Source organism: Lissotriton helveticus, chromosome 3_1 (assembly GCF_964261635.1).
Source record: "Lissotriton helveticus chromosome 3_1, aLisHel1.1, whole genome shotgun sequence".
Lineage (NCBI taxonomy): Eukaryota > Metazoa > Chordata > Amphibia > Caudata > Salamandridae > Lissotriton > Lissotriton helveticus.
The window spans coordinates 1,155,194,979-1,155,207,342 of NC_136061.1; positions in this window are offsets into that span (position 1 = coordinate 1,155,194,979).

Below are 12,364 nucleotides of genomic sequence, written 5' to 3' on the forward strand. Positions count from 1 at the left end.
GATGAGATGTATTAGCCTCAAACTCAGATATTTCAGCCAAAGGTTTCATAAATATCTTGGTGGCTCAAAGTGTGCTTTAGATTTGAAATAGAGATACTCTCTTTCAGGAAGTCAAGGATATTGAAAGAATCCATTGAGAGGGAATAATGAGCAGTTTAACACATTAAACAGAAAAAGATGCCAGTTCTTGAATTAAGACTGCTAGATAGCCAGTCTCTGTGTTGAAAGTCCACTACTAAGTATTCTGAAAATTCCTTCCTTCGACTGTTGATTCTTTTGGCAGTTAAATTGAAAGTGAGGGGGTAGGTATAGAGAATGTAATCAGCGAGAGAGAAGAGAGAAATAAGAGGAGAGAGGGAGAAAAGGTGGATTGAAAGAAAGAGATTGCATTAGGAGATGAAGAGTGCAGGTCTGGTTTGAGCATTTTGGCCAGGGCTATTTTTGGTTCCCTTGTCCGGTCGTGCTGGGATGGGGCTGCAAAATAGATTGCCATCCTGAAAGTGGCTATATTCCCCAGACAGCCTCTTTTGCTGTGCACTTGAATACATATGACAAAATCAAAGAACTAGGCATGCTTGAAAAACTTGACTTTTTAAAACTTGTTTGGCGGTCATTATAAGTTGGTAAAAACATAGTTTATTGGCTATTGTCTGGAAACTGCAAAAAAGCACATTGTCGGGATAAGTTTAATTTCTAAACTAGCAAAAAGATTCTGCTCCATTTCTGCAGTCAACATTTATACAAAATAATAATTAGAATAAATACTAGTTTTCAACAAAACATTAAGAACAGAAAACATTAACATCTGATAATTAAAATATCATTTTAGAATCTTGGCAGGGGTTGATTTTTGCATCCTCTGTTTAATAAAGAGAATTCAAAATTGTGCAAAAATGATTGATTGATATGATAGTGTAGTAATTCACTCCAACACAATGTAATTGAAGTAGTTTATTTGTAGAGACTACACAGCTGCAGGTCCTCACATTGCCAAGTACAGCAGCAAAGGCAAACTACAATTCTGACACATGAACTTAAACATTCTAAACATGCACATAACTCTGATGACATCATAGCATCTGACTGAGCAGAAGCAGTAAGTACAACATACCTTCCCTTGTGTTACAGAAAACAAACAAATACATTTAACAAATGAAAAGAAAAACATGGATAAAAAATACAATAAGGAAAACCTAAGGATCACTCACGAAATCTTTTAGGAGTGACTATGACCCTTGAACTCCTTCTATGTTCACCAAAATCGGGTAGATCAGTCACCCGACTACCTGCACAGTAATTGAGCACACAAGAAGGTCTTACCTTAACAATTTTGGAAAGATTCTACCAATGGCCACCCTACACCTGAACAACATTGTTCCCAATCTTTACAAGTTTAGTAGGTTCACCATATTTCCCTTTCCCTTTTTTGACATGCGCAAGAGACTTGATCCAAACAACAAACCCCACAATCAGAGGAACCATTTTGATACTTTAGGGGGGCGCTAGAGGGCGCACTGCAGAATGGCCACCTAAGGGTTAGGCTCCTGTTGCCTGGTACACAATCCGGCATTTACCCTTAAAAACTGGTACCGGAGTAGGCTAAAACTACGTACGATTGTGCATCGTACTATATCCTACCCTCGGTGTGAGTCTCACGCAAATCAGGCTGCAGGAACGGCCGCGTCGGACCCTTTGAAGTCTGCCCGGGACTGGACTCGGAGGTCGCAGTGTGGCCGGTGTCGGGGACAGCGGCTAGGAAAACACCGCGGCTGCACGCGTGCAGTGCAGGCCACACGACCCTGCAGGCGTACTGAGGACGGGAGAAACACTCGGACTTGGCAAGCAAGTATGTGGCACAGAGGAGAGAGACTGACACTGTACCTGCATCCTGACGGGCAGTGTTAGGCACTCGGCAGCGGTTGCATCATTTGCCTAAGGAGATAGTGGCTCAGACGGACACAATTCACCCGCAGGCGCCATTTTAATGTGTCACGGCGGCGAACGGCCGTACATAGCGTGGAAACATCTTGACTTTTGGGGACTCAGTGAGGGACGCTTCATAGATCCCGGTAAAACCTTGTATATCGCTGGTTGGCAATAGAAGTGCACGAGGAGCCTCACGGGAGCAGCGATTACCAGTGGATGTGGCGCAGTGTACAGAGAGCTGATTCCAGGCACAGTTTGAATCTGTACGTGTCTGGCCCTTACCCCATCTATTGGAGGTGTCAAGTGGAAAATATTGGATATATTGAGCTACACTTTGGCGGTACAGAAGCGTCCACACTGGGCTGAATGAGCTGCACTGACTGGTGGAGGAGAGTGTATTGCAGTGATTGATCAGACTGGGGTGTTGCTGACGACTGAGCTGCTTTAACCCCGCCACGGATACTGGATGGGGTTGCGTTTTGGTCTGACCACTATACCCATGTACATTGCATCGGATGCTGCCCTTAGCGAATCTGCACACTTCCTGGCCAAGACGACTGCTACAGCGCAACGCTGCACGAGACAGTGCTTACATCTGGAGAGCCAATTTTTGAAAGTTTATTTTTTTCTCTCTCTATTTCCCAATCTGTGTCCGGATTTGGCCCTGGCATTGGGACAACGCAAGTGACGGGCTGTGACGCACTGCCCTTTCTCCATCAGAAGATCCGGAATACCTGTGGGAAGGCGGACATTACCAGCTGAACAAGAGGTGCACGTCTTGAGTAACACTTGTGACTGCGCAACCATGGGACGCCTGGATTCTCGCCAACCTAAACTTACATTTGATAATACGAAAAAGGGCTCGACCTCTAGTCAGGACAATGCACAATCACAGAGGGCTGACCGGGAGGCCGACGGACCATCCAACTCGGAGATGACTAACCAGCAGCTCCTGCATGAAATTAGGCAAGGATTCGCCACGGTGGTGGACAAGGTGGATAAAATGTTGTCTCGAATGACGCCATAGTACATAAAATGAACCCACATGAAGAGCGCATTGTAGATACGGAACGACGGATATCCGATAATGATGATGTCACTGCGGGACATACGGCACAGCTACAGCATATGGAGAACCTACTGCGGGTCATAGCAGCGAAGAACGAGGATTTGGAGGCCCGCAGTAGACGCAACAATATACGTATAACGGGGGTGCCGGAGTCCACAAATACTGGATGTATGGAAGAATATGTTAAGAAATTGCTGCTGTCCTCGGTTGGTTCTGATGCCTTCCCCACTCAATTCATTGTGGAACGGGCCCATTGTTCTCTCGGTCCGGTGCCGAAGCCTGGGACGCCGCCGAGGCAGATCATCGCACGTTTACTAAATTATAGGGATAGAGATGTAGCGCTGCGAGCGGCCCGTACTAAACAAACCCTGACTTATGATGGAGTTTCTTTTTCCATATATCCGGATTTCACCCCGATGGTCCAGGAAGAGAGACGTAAATTCCTGGCGGTGAAGAAGAAGCTCAGGACTGCTCAGATAGATTATGCATTGTTGTATCCGGCCAAGCTCAGGGTTACCCATCAAGCAAAAATTATTTACTAATCCGCAACAGGCAGAAGATTACCTGCGTTCACTGAAGACGGCACAACGTGGGCAAGCAGGTCGTGGCCCGGCGGGGCAGGCACGCTCACCTGAGAATGACGAAGACTCTTGAAGTTCCTTTTTTCTGGCCGGGGAGGGCCCCCACGGTGACATTGGGCTGCTGGCTGGACGAGATTTGTCTATGTTACCGAGGGTTGTGAATATGCTCGGCCCATCCAGCTCGCAGACTCCGGCTGTTCCGGTGGTAATGTAATCCAGGCCCACTTCACTCCCCGACACAGCCCAGAGGTGCCCCAGGTCGAAGGGCTTGGGAAGGGGGGGTGGCTGTGTAGCCAACTAGAGGTGTCCCCCCAACGGGTGTTCCCCCTTATTACGAACTATTGACTGGACGATGAAAATGTTGTGTATGGGTATGTGGGGAGGGGGGTACAGTATCTTGGCAAGTTGGGGTTGGCTAAGTGGGAGGGGGTGGCGGGATAGGTGGAGCTTGCAGTATTGTGGATTTCCACAAATTTGTGTTCCTTGTTTATCATTGAATGAGAATGACTCAGGAATGTTGTGGGAAGGGGTGGGAACAGGGGGGGACTGGTCTGACATGTTTGGCTACTGTCAGTGCGTGGGGGTTGGAGGGGTTGACTGTTGTTCTGACGTTGCACGGATGCAGGTGCGGGTACATATCTCCATTCAGCTACAAACTGCAAGGAACAAGTATGTGATTGGTCTTAGGCAATTATTCAATTCTATTGTGTCCACCAACAATGGTGAATGATGATAGAGCTGGGAGGATATCAGTGATGTCTTGGAATATACGGGGCTTAAATGATGCTAGAAAGTGCAGAAATGTGTTGGCATACTTGGATAGGCACAAAGTGCACGTAGCTATGCTACAAGAGACACATATACCCCCACGCTCCAGCCACACTTTCGCAGCTAGATGGGCTTCGGTTAGGAAATTTTCCTCATATTCTTCATATGCCAGAGGAACAGCGGTGTTGGTTAATAAATCAGTCCATTTTCATGTACTGGGGGATATACTAGACCCTGATGGACGGTATGTGGTGCTGTGGGGTAGACTTGGCACAGACACGGTTACGATTGTGAATTGCTACGCTCCTAATGTAGATACACCTGAGTTTTTCACAACACTGTGGGGCAGGGTGCTCAGCATGGGATCTATGCACCTTATATGGGGTGGTGATTTCAATGTAGCATTGAAACCAGGTATTGACAGATCGGATGGATGTGTGCAGTATAACAAGCAGGCCAGGGAGGCTTTGAGTGGAATTATAGAAGAAGGTAAACTGATAGACAGCTGGCGTTTCACTCACCCTATGCAAAAAGAAGGGACACATTTTACGACGTATGCTAATACGTGGGCTCGCTTGGACTACTTTCTATTGTCCCGGGGTCTGAGTGTGGACTTAGGGAGAGTTTCACATCTGGCTAGAACATACTCAGATCATTATCCGGTGTTGGTACAGGATGGTATACCTGGACATGGTAGACCCTGTCCCCCATGGCGGCTTATACCCACGGCATTGCTGGATACGGTTTTTAAAACTGAGCTGGGTGAGGAGATTACGGCTTTCTTTCCCAGGAACAATGGCTCTGTAGATAGTGTGGAAATGATATGGGAGGCATTTAAAGTCACTGTGAGAGGGTACTGTATATCTAAGGGTTTTGGGGTATTGGGAGACATAAAAGATACTATCAGGAAGCTGGAGCTAGAATTGAGGGGTTTGGAAATGCAAATGGTGCAAGGAGCCGATGCACGGTTACATAAGGAATTTAGAGACAAACTGTCACAATATGAAGAAGAAGCGGCTAGAGAGGCAAATTTTAGGGGTAAACACTGGACTGCAAGGAAGTATTGCGAGGGGGGGAGGCCGGGTAAGGTATTAGCAACAATCACGAGGTACCCACGATGTAATATACACATTTTGGAGGTAAATACTTCAGATGGCGGGAGGTGTCGAGATACCAAAGGGATACAGGAACTGTTTCTGGCACACTATGGTCGAATATACACCACGAGCCAAATAGGAGAAGTGAGATATGAGGAGTTTCTAGATGATATAGCACTATGTTGGTTGAGCGATCACCACAGAATGTTTCTTAGTGCTCCACTTGAAGTGGATGAGATAAAGGATGCGATAATGTCACTAAGCAATGGTAAAGTGACAGGACTCGACGGCTTACCAGTTGAGTTCTATAAATGCTATATATACATCATGATTCAGAAAAGGGGGTGGTGATGGACAGAGCATCTGAGTTAAACAGAACACTCATACCCAGTCAAAAGATCAGGGCTTGATCCATCACCGTTTTTTTAGCTCACTGCACCATCCCAGTTCAGAACCTGGCTACATGCAAATTAGTCTGTCCCTGGCCCAGTGCATCATGGGAACAGGGCAGACCAAACTACCAAGCCAATTCTTTACTGGAAAGGAAACAAGCTTCCGGGGACCGGTTTCTGGCATTGCAGCCGTCTTCGGCCCGGCTTGCTTGAATCCTGATGGTGCAGTGAGCAAGGGACTCATGTCTGAGCATACCCTGCCACTCCTATAGTGGCCAAAACGACCCACCCGCTTTCTGAATCGTTTTGGCCACTATAGGAGTGGCAGGGTATGCTCAGATGTGAGTCCCTTGCTCACTGCACCATCAGGATTCAAGCAAGCCGGGCCGAAGACGGCTGTAATGCCAGAAACCGGTCCCCAGAAGCTTGTTTCCTTTCCAGTAAAGAATTGGCTTGGTAGTTTGGTCTGCCCTGTTCCCATGATGCACTGGGCCAGGGTCAGACTAATTTGCATATAGCCAGGTTCTGAACTGGGATGGTGCAGTGAGCTAAAAAACGGTGATGGATCAAGCCCTGATCTTTTGACTGGGTATGAGTGTTCTGTTTAACTCAGATGCTCTGTCCATCACCACCCCCTTTCTGAATCGTTTTGGCCACTATAGGAGTGGCAGGGTATGCTCAGATGTGAGTCCCTTGCTCACTGCACCATCAGGATTCAAGCAAGCCGGGCCGAAGACGGCTGTAATGCCAGAAACCGGTCCCCGGAAGCTTGTTTCCTTTCCAGTAAAGAATTGGCTTGGTAGTTTGGTCTGCCCTGTTCCCATGATGCACTGGGCCAGGGTCAGACTAATTTGCATATAGCCAGGTTCTGAACTGGGATGGTGCAGTGAGCTAAAAAACGGTGATGGATCAAGCCCTGATCTTTTGACTGGGTATGAGTGTTCTGTTTATCTCAGATGCTCTGTCCATCACCACCCCCTTTCTGAATCGTTTTGGCCACTATAGGAGTGGCAGGGTATGCTCAGATGTGAGTCCCTTGCTCACTGCACCATCAGGATTCAAGCAAGCCGGGCCGAAGACGGCTGTAATGCCAGAAACCGGTCCCCGGAAGCTTGTTTCCTTTCCAGTAAAGAATTGGCTTGGTAGTTTGGTCTGCCCTGTTCCCATGATGCACTGGGCCAGGGTCAGACTAATTTGCATATAGCCAGGTTCTGAACTGGGATGGTGCAGTGAGCTAAAAAACGGTGATGGATCAAGCCCTGATCTTTTGACTGGGTATGAGTGTTCTGTTTAACTCTGTCCATCACCACCCCCTTTCTGAATCATATATACATCATGGCGCCAGTATTGAAGAAAGTATTTGAAGAATCGTTAGAGGTCGGTGTGCTGCCTTGCTCAATGCGGGAGGTGGTAATAACGTCGTTTTTTAAACCCGGCAAGGACCCTGCGGAGTGTGATTCCTATCGACCACTCTCGCTCATTAATTGTGATGCCAAAATACTTGCCAAAGTTCTCGCAACACGGCTGACCCTCCTTTTTCAGAAGATTGTGCTGCCGGACCAAGCCGGGTTCGTCCCTGGTAGGTCCACCAATCATAACTTATGCACTCTCTTCTCCCTAGTTCACACCATAGCTCCAGAACTCCCGGTAGCCGCGATATTCCTTGACGCTACTAAAGCATTTGACTCAGTTGAATGGAATTACCTTTTCGCCATATTACATAGAATGGGTTTCCCTAAAATGTTTGTGGCTTGGATAAAGTTGCTTTATACTTGACCTGTTGCAAAGGTTGTTGTTAATGGAGGACTGTCTACTCAGTTGCCCATCACGAGAGGCACCAGACAGGGATGCCCTCTATCCCCATTGCTCTTCGCTATAGCGATTGAGCAGTTAGCCTGTCACATTCGGCAACTGCATTGAGCAAGTGCCTTTAAGTGCTTTCAACGACAAATTGGGGTGTCACAATATGCGGACGATATAACCCTATATGTCGTGAACCCTCAAACTAATCTAAATCCTATACTACGTGAATTTCTAGTATTTGGGCACCTCTCCGGTATACACATAAATTGGACGAAATCACAGTTATTTCCCCTCACACCGGCGGTTGCACGATTTCCGCTAGATTACCTGTTAGAGTGATGTGAATCAGACCTTCGCTACCTGGGTATCATGTTGTCTACGGATAGGGAAGAGACACTCAGACTGAATTATGGCACTGCTATTACCAAATTGGCCGATAACGTTACCCGTTTGATGGCGCTGCCACTGTCTATGGCGGGTAGAGCATCCCTAATCAAAATGGTGATACTGCCACGTTTTTTATATCTATTTCAGAATATTCCTTATTTTCCAGGTGCATATTTTTTTAAAAGACTGAGATCGGAACTCCTTTGTTTTTTATGCGGAGGTAGGCAGCCGCGGCTGAAATGGTCCGTCATTACACAGCCTTATAGCATGGGTGGATTTGATGTCCCAGATTTTGAGATATATTATATGAGTGCACAAGCTCAATACGCATATCATTGAAGTAATCCAACACCGTTTATGCCGCAGTTAGCGGTTGAAGATTGGATAGCGCGTCCTCTTTCACTAAATGGCTTGATACATGGCTCAGTAGAAATTCTGGAGACTCCGTATACCACGCTGACTTGCACGATTGACGCCTGGAGGAGGATAGCGAGGGTCTTAAACACCACATTTCTTTACTCTCCACGTATGCCACTCGCCTATCATCCCCGGATGGTACTCCTACAGGAAACGGGCTTCCAAATGATGTGTAGATGCCTTAAGATCACTACGTGGGGTGACTTGTTTTTAAATGGGAAATTTCGCACACAGGAGCAGATGTTTCAGGATATACACCCCACACCTTTAGAGGTATTTTATTATGTACGATTAAGACAAGCACTAAAAGAAATATTGCTGCACTACCCGGATGAGCCGGAAATAGTGTTACCACTACACACTATGCTGACGATGTCGGATGGTCGTCATCTGTTCTCCAGACTGTACAATGCTATTAGAATACAATGCAATGGCGTTGATAATAATACTTGCCGGTTATGGAGTGCGGATATAGGTAGTGAGATTTCTGTAGAGCAGTGGGACTACTGTTGTGGAATTACTGCTAATATATCATCTAGTTGTGGACTCAAAATTATTCATTTTAAATTCCTGCAGAGGTTCTATTACACGCCAGCCAGGAAATTACGCTTCCACCTTACAGACTATGATAGATGCGAAAGATGTCATGCAGAGGGAGCGGGGTTTATTCACTTGGCATGGGAATGTCCAGGGGTATTTGAGTATTGGACTCGAGTACATGCTGCACTGCAAATCATGCTGGAAATGAAGATTGATAGGGACCCACTCATCATGCTACTGGGTTACACTTTGCGGACACCCAAGCCTACCAGAAAGTTCCTTGATCTTGCTTTATTGCTTGCGAAACGAAGGGTTGCATGTCGATGGGGGAGAGGGAGAGCTCCGAAATTTAAGGATTGGCTAAACGACCTTATTTATTGTCAAGACCAGAATACTGTTTATGCTGAATTACAACCTGTTCGTAGTAGGCCCAAAGATATCTGGGGCCCGTTACAAGTGTATTTATCAGAGCATGCCGCAAGACAGGAGAGTGCAGAGTCTGATGGTAACGATGGAGGGACGCGTGCATAGGTTTTGATTGCATTAGTTAATCTCTCGGCCAGAGGATATACACAATGGTTTTAGTGAATGTATCTTCTGGTGGGTTAGATGTGGTCATATTGCTGATGTATGGGGGAACTTTGTCCTTCTGGTTCAAATGATACCATGTGCACACAATGATAGAAATAATCACTGAACTTTTATAATGGACTTTGGGTGATCAGCCCTGGACTCACGGATTGCCTCCAGGTTTCATGGTATCACATGTCTTATTGCAGACTTACATACGCCGTTTCTTCAAATTGATTGTCATTTCTGAGAATGTACTGATAATTTGCGTTTGAGTAATGAGGGAATGTACTGTTCATGTTTTCTCAAAGAACAAAAGCAATAAATAAAGTGTTAAAAAAAAACATTTTGATACTTTTTATTTTATCAAACCCAGTCTTTTATTTACTTTGGGTAATTTCAGAATTCTACTTAACCAACTCCATGAGTGTCTCCACATTAGATTCTGATTTGAGCCATTTGCTCATCCAGCCGGGCCTGAAACACCTATTGGCCCTCCTACCCCTTAAAAGTTCAAAGTTTGAAACCTTTGTGGAAGAATGAGGCATCATGCTGTAAAGCCATAGCATACTTTCCGAAGATTTGACAACATCATGGTTCTCAGCCATAGCCCATCCACCACACAGTTCATTCTTTCTACCAGACCGTTTTGTGGGTGATATAAGGACCTTTTAAAGTGCTTTACCTGCCTTGAAGTTAAGAATGCCTCAAACTCCTTGCTCACAAATTGAGTTCCATTATCAGAAACAAGAAACTCAGGGAAACCTTCTCTCAGGCAAACTTACTCAAAGTGTAACAATACTAGCAGTAGTGGCTTTTCTGACCATCTTTATCTCTGGCCATTTCAATGAGCAGTCCATAAAAACCAAAATATACCTGCACCCACTAGGTAAAACCTCAAACAGACCTATGACATCAATGTCCAACTTGACCCAGGGACCAGAAGGACACTTGACAGGCAATAATGGTGGTTTTATTCCTTTGAATGTTTTCTCAGCATTACAACACACAGGACACTTTGGCACCAAATCACTTATCTCCGAATCCATACGTGGCCACCAGAAATCCTCACGGATACAACGTTTAGTGAAAGTCACACCCAAATGTCCCTCATGAGCCTTCATGATAATAACAGGACTGACAGAGTGCAGTGGAATGAGTTTATCACATCTCAAAAGTACACCATCCTCTAGGAAAATTCCAGGTTCTACTTTGCAATAAGGTTGTAGAAGAGGGGACAACACATTTTCTCTGGGCCACCCTCTCTGACCAACACACACACACCTGTTGGAGAAGATCATCTTCTCTTAAAGCTGCTCTCCAATCCTCCTCTGAACCCACAACAAGGTCAGGAATATCCATGGTAGCCACAAAACAATCCTCAGCATCTTCCTCACACAACTCTTGAAAATTCATGTCTTCATTCTCATCTTTAATTTGAGGAAACTAGACAGAAAGACTGTCCTACCATTTCTTCCACCAGAGATATGCGAGATGTTAAATTGGTATTGCAACAACTTACTAACTGTCCTTCTTATTCTGGGTACACAACACTTACTGGAACTAGAACCCAGAATGGAAATCAATGGCTTGTGGTCGGCAACCAGCTTGAATCGTTTTACCCAAACATATGGGTGATATTTCTCAATAGCCCACAAACAGGTAAGCAATTCCATTTAAATAATAGAGTATTTGATCACTGCATTCCTTAACACTCTTGATGCAAATGCTACAGTATTTTCTTTATCTCCACAACTGTGTATTAGAATAGCCCCCAATCCCACTTGGCTAGCATCAACTGCTATACAACAAGGTAAATCAGAGTCAAAAGACTTGAGAGTGTCACTACTCTTTAAAGAGGACTTGACCTCATTGAAAGCACCATTGCATTCCTCAGACCATTCAAACCTGACTCCCTTCTTGAGTAAGTTGCTAATAGGTCAGACAATAGAAGCAAAATTAGGAATGAACCTTGAAAACTACTCAAACAGACCCAGCAAAGCCTTAACATGGGTCTTGTCTTTGGGTATGGAAGCTTTGGAAATAGCATCAAAGAGTCCTTGCCTAGGTCTGATAACTTCCTGTGGTAACAAATAGCCAAGATATTCGATCTCTTTACACAGAAACATGCACTTCTCAGTCTTAAGAATGGCACCATTCTTTTTGAAGATGTTGAGGACTTTTCTAAGAACAATATCATGAGAACCATTGTCTTTAGCATATATTAACACATCATCTTGAAAAAAAAAGTACTCCTTCAACATCTCTCAACATTTTTTGCATTATTCTCTGGAACACCAACTCAGTGGATGCTAAATCAAAATGCTTCCGTTGGTATTGAAATGTCCCAAGAGGAGACACAAAAGCAGTGAGGGAGCGCATTTGGGATATAGTTAAATCTGGTGATAGGCACTAGCCAGATCCAATTTGGAAAAAACTTGAGCACCCTTAACACACATGAACAAATCATTGATTTTAGGCAAAGGGTGAGAATCAACACAGATCTCCTTGTTTAGTGACCGTAGACCCACACACACACACACGCAGCTGTCCACCTCTCTTGCGGGCAACAACCAAAGGGGACAGCCACAAAGATGATTCTGTCGGTTCAATGATGCCCTTGTCACACAGACTCTTAAGTTCTTTGTTGAGATCATCCCTTACACTAAATGGGACACCTCTGAGCTTGTGTTTGACTGGAATCTCTCCATCTCTAACAATAATCTTGTGCCAGAACCCACATATTTTTCCAAGAGTGTCGCCAAAGACAGAGGATCATTCTGTTTTCTACTTCATACCCTCTTCTTCACAAGT